The sequence below is a fragment of the Nicotiana sylvestris genome, chromosome 3 (assembly GCF_000393655.2).
Source record: "Nicotiana sylvestris chromosome 3, ASM39365v2, whole genome shotgun sequence".
Classification (NCBI taxonomy): Eukaryota; Viridiplantae; Streptophyta; class Magnoliopsida; order Solanales; family Solanaceae; genus Nicotiana; species Nicotiana sylvestris.
In genome coordinates, this window is record NC_091059.1 from 189,300,381 (window position 1) to 189,309,118 (window position 8,738).

The window sequence follows — 8,738 nt, forward strand, 5'->3', positions numbered from 1 at the left end:
TACATTCTGCTGCCCATACTCTACTTTAACCTCAGAAATAATAAACATTACTTAAAGTGAGTCTGCCAGGGAATATCATGGGTTTTTGTTCATACTTAATTAGCCAAGTGGAATCTGAAAATGTGAAGGCACATGGGAGGGGTGTTGTGATATTCTAAACAGGCTGTTAAAGGTTTGATTTTAGGCTTATAAAAGGCAGACTGCCATCAGTTTTAAGAGGGAGGACATATAGAGGAGAAAAGGAGAGGAATACATCTGATATTAGGGAACACACATAGGGAACTCAAACTGGACTGGGGTTTGGGATTTTCAGAACATAAGAGAGAAGATAGATTTGAGAAGAGAGAGCTGAATACATACTTATTAACACACACAGACAGATACAAGGGAGAAAGGATAGGAAAATCAGGAACTGTTTTCTTCACATTGTCATCTGGATTTCATTTGTTCTTCTGCTTATTCTGTTCCTTTCAAGTTTAAACTGAGCTCACTGGTTGTAGTTTGCATTGGGTTACTTCCTGAAGTTTGGCCTATCTGGGGTTTTCTATTTCCACTGCCCTGTTTGTTGCCTGCTGTTATTGCTGCTGCACTTTTTGCCATTGTTACTCTGCTGATTTCCCTCTTCTTCAATTGTCAAATATTTCCAGGTACACAACTTCTGAAACCATGTGTTGTTGAAAGTTTGAAGTTGAAGCAGAAATAAAGAAATGAACATCTGTTTATGTTATAATACTGGTGTTCAAAATAGGTTGAATGTTAGTTTGGCATGTATTTGTTTAACTGCAAACTGCAAACATTCTGTATAAATTAATATATATTCTAAGTTGAGATGAACAATTAGATAGCATTGGCTTGATAGATCAGATGTGTTCTAAAGCATGCAACCGTTAGTTTTGTTTCAGTTATGATATCATAACATAGAATCATAGCAAGCATATGTATGTATTTTTGCCTAGATCTCTGAACCATCGAATCTGCTACATTCGTTTCTATTTGACTTCAAGATAAGTGTACCCCAAACTAATTCTCATGCAGCATTACGTTAACAGGGTAATAATGTATGCTGACCCTTTTATTGGACTACTTGTTTCTACATAGTTTCGATATGGGCTTCAATATAGATTCATCGTTTCGAAATAACGCGACTACTTTTTGAGTTCAATTAACAGTGGTTTTCCTAATAAACAACTGATTTCATTTATCAAGCCCAAATGAGCTAGTTTTGCAATCCGAACTGGAAGGTCGTTTCTAATACAAATTTAGTGTACGTTATTAGTTTGCTTGCAATCCCCTTAGCAAATTAACAAAACTTATTCACTCCTTAAAGACGAGGCATGAGATAATTCTCACCTCATAAACAACCAATTAGGCAATCAAGCAAAAATCTGAATTCGTCATATATAGTAGAGATTTAGTATGTTAGTTGCTTAAACAAGTAAGTTTAGTATTTTTCTCTTTTATTTTTTAGAGATAAATGTATTAGAAATGTAGCCACTTTAGGATATCCTTTTCAGAAATAGAGGCGAGCCTCGCCAAATAAAATTGCAAAATTGCGGGGCCCTCAATAAATAACCACAATAATTATTTAGAATTTGGGATGGACTGTTTAGTGAATTTCACTGCCTTCCCCAAAGATAATAACGCGTTAGACTCTTTAGGCGCGACTTAATTAAATTACATTCTTAAATTCGGGTGCGCATTTATGTGACCCAAATTCAAATCTCAACGGAGTCGAAATGTGTTAACAACTACGGGTGCATTGATTGTGACGTGGTTCGAGATGCATTTTCACGACGTTGCAATTCTATAAAAATAAATGATAATAATAAAAGCGGTTTAAACTTAATAAAAGCACATAAGTCACAACATGTATTTAAATCAGATATTTAGCCATTATAACAATTTAAGCGACCGTGCTAGAACCACGGGATTCGAGGGTGCCTAACACCTTCCCTCGGGTCAACAGAATTCCTTACTTAGAATTTCTGGTTCGCAGACTTCATTTGGAAAAGTCGAAAATTTCCTCGATTTGGGATTCAAGATAAACCGGTGACTTGGGACACCAAAAACCAAACCTTTCCCAAGTGGCGACTCTGAATTAAATAAATAATCCCATTTCGAATATTGTCACTTAAATTGGAAAAACTCCCTCGCGCACCTTAACCCTCCGGGGGCCGGGCGCGCAAAAAGGAGGTGTGACATACACCATTCGCCATATTCCAACATTGTGAACATAACGGATTGTATCAATGCACCTTTCAACTATTGATTATAAACATAACCATTATTACGCTATATATGAACAAAATACAACTAACATCATTCAATCCAAAACTAAATCGGATATTTGACAAAATAGGCTAATAATATAGTTTTTTTGACATTTCCATACTATTCTTTACTTAACTAACAATGTTATAAGACTTAATTAATGGCCAACTTTATGCCATGTTTCCTATCTTGACAATTCAATCATAACTATACTTAATGAAATTCTGAAATAGATAACATTATTACAACACTTATACGAACTTCAAAAGGGAATGATTAACTAATAGTCATCATGTCAAGCACAAGCTAATAGTTAATAAAAATTAAATTCAACTAATGCCTATGAACAACAGACATATTTAAAATTCCAGATTTCAATTACTGACAATATTGAAACTTTTCATGACATGAGTCTACAGATATGTACCTGGAAATAAGGGTGAAAGAGGTAAGTTCAGCAGTAGCAGCAGCAACAAAACCAACAGAATATACCAATAATGCAGCAAATTCGAGCAAAACAACAAGTCCCGTGAAACCAAACGAACAGTAACAGAAATTTAAGAAGAATTTCAGATTAAAACCAAGCAATATCGACAAACAAAACCCGAACAGATTCAAGAAACAATGTTTCAGATTTTCTTTCTTTCTCTTCTATTTTTCTGTTCCAGATTCTTTCTTCTCTTTTATTTTTCTTAGTTCTGTTTTTTTCTTCTCTTCTCAATCTCTCTTTCAGATTTCTCTCTATATGGTTCTCCTCTCCCTGTGTGTATCTATCTAAAATCAGTCCCAACTCCCTCTTTTTATACAAGTTTTCCTCCCCTAATGCTGCCTGGACCCCTTCTTTCTTTTAAAATCAGAAAATCCCATTCAAAATCTGCTTTTCTACTTTAAATCCCATTAAGTAAAACCTTTTCCTGATTTTCAGCACTCCCATTACCCTTTGTTTCCCATTATCCCATTAAATTATAGCCATCAACATTCCACTATAACATACTAATACTAACATATTATTTCTACTGTTTCAATCCCAGAAATACCCCTGAAATCCTACTATTATTACTGCCCTTAATACAAAAATCAGAATCTGATACAAAACAGATTTTATAATCTGTTCAAACTTAATTATCAACCTGCTTTCTGATTTAAACAGCTATAACCAATTCTCTTAAGCTCTGGACTGAATCTTAACTGAGAATGCAACCTTCTAACACAATTGTATCTAATCAACACTTGTAAAATTGAATTTAAACCCAACATCACAATAACATCACACTGAACAACAGAACAATTTAAACTGATTTTGAAAATCGAACTAAGATCAAACAAATGCAGGAGCATTGTCAGTATATTGATAATGCCCTGAAACTAACTGCCCAGAAATCAACACACACACAACATCCATTTGACGGACTCATTGATTTACAAACAAACATGATTTAACTGACAAATACTAATCAACTGACTATCTACAATAATTGTCAACAAACGATTTATAAATAGATAAACAGATTGTTTCAATCAGCATTATCAAAAATGGGAATTCATAATATAAATAATCGACGAGCTTAATCGAGTCGATTACACACATTGTAAACAAACATAACAAACAGAGACAAATGCCATTATTTGATCACATGAACGGGTATGAGATAGAATCAAATAAACAAATAGGAAAATTACACAGACTACTAAAATAGGCAACAATATACACGTAGGAAACAACAAGAAGTAGAAAAATACCTCTAAATCTTTAATCTTACACAGACAAAACTCAGCTTTGGATTCGGACCTTTTGAGGCTGAACAGACTTTATTCGAAGTATTCTCAATTGAGAATACCTCGATTAAAGTCTCTTAGACCTCAATCCCTCACTTAAATTGGACAGATTCCACGAGTTGGCATTTTAGGGTTTCACGTTTTCTTAGATTTAGGGTTCGACCAAATCTAGGCAGATTCGAAGGGAACCAAAGATGACTTAGGGGTGAGGGAGGCCTAGGGGTCATTGGGTGTGAATTTGAGATGGATCTGGGTGAGTTCATGTTTGGCTCGAATCTTCAAATGAAGATTCGAGAAGCTCTGAGGTGATTCGAGCCAAACGAACAATAGATCCATAACAAGGCCGGTCAGGGGGTGTTATGGTGTTAATTGTGGCTTGGTTGGTTTGGATGTGAGTTTGCCTCGAATCTTCAAATGAAGATTCGAGAAACTCCAGGAAGATTCGAACTCAATGGTTATCATATTCGGATAGAGGATGGTCAGGGGGTTCAGGGGTGCTAAGGTAGTGACCGGCGGCGTCGTTGCCGCCGGGTTTCAGTAGAGGGGGAGTTAGGGCGGCTAGGGTTTTGGGTGTATCGTCTGAAGACGATGATGAACAGGAGAGGGGGTGCTTAGTTAGGGGGCCGGGGTATGGATTTGGGGTTTATATAGGGGAGGGGTGAATTGATCTAGGCCGTTAGATCAGGCAGAATAGATGGCCAGGATCTATCCACTTACAGGAACGGCGTCGTTTTGATTTAGTTGGGGAATGGGTCGGCCCGGGCAATGGATCGGGTAGGGGTTACGGGTAAGGGTGTGGAATATCAGCCGTTGGATTGATTTAATCCAACGGCCCTTGATGAAATATGACCAAACGTCGTCGTTTGGTTTACTCCTGAGTTGGACCGGACCTGGGGTGTTTGGATTGGGCTGTGGGGGATAAATTTTGTTTGGGCCTGGATTTCAGTCCAGGTTCGATTTTTCACCTTTAAAACTTATTTTCTATTTTTCAAAAATTAAACAAAAATTAAAAATCAATAAAAGAAAATTACACACATACTATTTAATGCCTAAAATAATAAAATCAACACAATGACAAGAAACACCTATGCACATTTTGTGATTTCCCATTTATGCCGAATATTATAATCAACTCCTAAATGTATGTATTTTTGTTTGTATTTTTTCATTTTTATAAAACCCATGATTAATGCGATATTAACTCCTAAATGCATATGCATCTGCATTACCATTTTTTTTTGTATTTTTCCTTAATTAGAAAAAATGAACATGCGCAGACGAAATGACCCGAAAATTCAACAATTGCACACAAAGAAAACAATTATTTGTGATTTCTTTTGGAGTAGTTCTTGTGAGGCAAAAATCACGTGCTCACAGCTGCCCCTCTTTGTGCGGAAACCCGAAGAGTTTTCGTGCAAAGATAAAGTGAGCGGATACGAGCAATTTTTGCCTGTTCGAATACTCCGTGGGAAGCACTTTTTGAAAGACTTGACCGAACCTCTGCTTCAAAGGTTTCCTACATATCCTTGGCTATAAAGGAATCAGGTCAATGTAGTTCGGAAAATTTTGGTAGCTGGGACTACCTTGGGACTGTGATGTTACTGTTGTTGCGTGCTGCTTTCACTGCTTGCTGACCTCCTTATTACCCACTGCTTTGAAGGAAAAACAAAAATCTAAACTAGACTATGGTATATGAATTACAAAATCTTATCTAGATCATGCCCTTGCGTTTCTTGCTGCTTTGATGTCTTGGTGACTCTTGGGCCTCCTTTGCTTCTGACTTGTTTCGTATTTCCTTTCATTGTGTCTCGTATTTCCTTTCTCTGTTTGGGACTCTTGTTGTTTTTCGCTGGGGATTTGGTTGGACATCCTCTGCTTTATTGACTCTAAGTGTGCTCCTCTCTTATATGGGCAGGTTTTTAACTTCAAACCGTAATGTCAAAATAAATTGTCATCCTGTTCTTCAGGGGGGCTCCTGATCTTGATTACTTCAACTGTTCTTCCTTGTTCTCCAGGTGGACGCCTGATTTATAATACTTCAACTGCTCTTCCTTGTTCTCCAGGTGGACGCCTGACTTCTGATACTTCAACTGCTCTTCCTTATTCTCCAGGTGGACGCCTGACTTCTGATACTTCCACTGCTCTTCCTTATTCTCCAGGTGGACGCCTGATTGCCAATACTTCTTTTGCTCTTCCTTGTTCTCCAGGTGGACGCCTGATTGCTATTTCCTTTCCTCATCCTTGTTCTCCAGGTGGACGCCTGATTGCTATTTCCTTTCTTCATCCTTGTTCTCCAGGTGGACGCCTGATTGCTATTTCCTTTCTTCATCCTTGTTCTCCAGGTGGACGCCTGATTGCTATTTCCTTTCTTCATCCTTGTTCTCCAGGTGGACGCCTGATTGCTAATTCTTCCATTGTTCTTCCTTGTTCTCCAGGTGGACGCCTGATTGCCAATACTTCTTTTGCTCTTCCTTGTTCTCCAGGTGGACGCCTGATTGCTATTTCCTTTCCTCATCCTTGTTCTCCAGGTGGACGCCTGATTGTTATTTCCTTTCTTCATCCTTGTTCTCCAGGTGGACGCCTGATTGTTAATTCTTCCATTGTTCTTCCTTGTTCTCCAGGTGGACGCCTGATTGCTATTTCCTTTCCCCATCCCTGTTCTCCAGGTGGACGCCTGATTGCTATTTCCTTTCTTCATCCTTGTTCTCCAGGTGGACGCCTGATTGCTAATTCTTCCATTGTTCTTCCTTTTGTTCTCCAGGTGGACGCCTGATTGCTATTTCCTTTCTTCATCCTTATTCTCCAGGTGGACGCCTGATTGCTATTTCCTTTCTTCATCCTTGTTCTCCAGGTGGACGCCTGATTGCTAATTCTTCCATTGTTCCTCCTTGTTCTCCAGGCGGACGCCTGATTGCTATTTCCTTTCCTCATCCTTGTTCTCCAGGTGGACGCCTGATTAATATTTTCTTTCTTCATCCTTGTTCTCCAGGTGGACGCCTGATTGCTATTTCCTTTCTTCATCCTTGTTATCCAGGTGGACGCCTGATTGCTAATTCTTCCATTGTTCTTCCTTGTTCTCCAGGTGGATGCCTGATTGCCAATACTTCTTTTGCTCTTCCTTGTTCTCCAGGTGGACGCCTGATTGCTATTTCCTTTCCTCATCCTTGTTCTCCAGGTGGACGCCTGATTGCTATTTCCTTTCTTCATCCTTGTTCTCCAGGTGGACGCCTGATTGCTATTTCCTTTCTTCATCCTTGTTCTCCAGGTGGACGCCTGATTGCTATTTCCTTTCTTCATCCTTGTTCTCCAGGTGGACGCCTGATTGCTATTTACTTTCTTCATACTTGTTCTCCAGGTGGACGCCTGATTTCTAATTCTTATTTTGCTCTTCCTTGTTCTCCAGGTGGACGTCTGATTGCTATTTCCTTTCCTCATCCTTGTTCTCCAGGTGGACGCCTGATTGCTATTTCCTTTCTTCATCCTTGTTCTCCAGGTGGACGCCTGATTGCTAACATTTCCATTGCTCTTCCTTATTCTCCGGGTGGACGCCTGACTGCCAATACTTTCATTGCTCTTCCTTATTCTCCAGGTGGACGCCTGATTGCTAATACTTCAACTGTTCTTCCTTGTTCTCCAGGTGGACGCCTGATTTCTTCTATTTCCTTTGTTCTTCCTTGTTCTCCAGGTGGACGCCTGACTGCTAATACTTCCTTCACCGGGTGTTTTCTGACACAAATGTTGTTTTTGCCCCTGTTTCAAATAAAAGAAAATTTCGTTAGTTTAAAGCAGGGTGGTCAGTTGTGGCATTCTTGCTGAGGGTGGGGTTTCTCTTTGTCTTGTTTTACTACCTTGGAGCGGTTGAAAAGACAGTTTTGTCTTTGTAATTGATCCTTGACCATAGGATCCCCAACTATTGTTTTCACTTCAAACCCTTTCAATTGTAATCATATGTCTCTCCTGACATTGCTGAACCACGTTTTTTATTCAACCTTTCTTACACCCATATCTTATTTTTATCCTATTACTTCCTGCCCATCATGGCCGTATTTTGCCCTATGCAATCTTGAATCTTGGTAGTATACCTTGACATTCCTTCTTATTTGTTTGGAACAAAACTTACCTCAAAATCTTTAGAAGAGTAAGATTATTAGTGACGAAAACATGACGATTTCGACAATCTAGAATGAAAAGAAAAATCCAAATTTGGATGACTGTTGGAGAAGGAATAAAGAACTTATCTGATTGGAGGCACTGGCACCAATGATCAGGGTATGCATTTTGGATTAATCAACCCAGTCTTTTAAACCAATCTCTTTTTCAATTGTTTCATTTCCACAACCCAATTTTACTTTTGCCAATTTACAAACATTGTTCGACTTGCAGTATCTAAAAGAGTTTTCACCGACAAACCTTCCTCATTTGTTCATTTCTTAATTCCTTTTCGCCTTATGGTGCCTGCGAAGGTTTTCACCAATAAGACTCTCTCATTTTACTTTCTCTCAGCTTTCGTCGTCTCATGGTGACCGTGTGGGTTTTCACCTATAAGACTCTCTCATTTTCATCGCTTTTCTTATTTGGACCAGAGTGTTATGAACCATCTCCATTTGCTTGACTCGGCACTTTTCTAAGATTGGTCGAAAGGTCTTTTGGTATGTGGTTGGAATGAAAATGTATCAAAAGTTAAACAATTT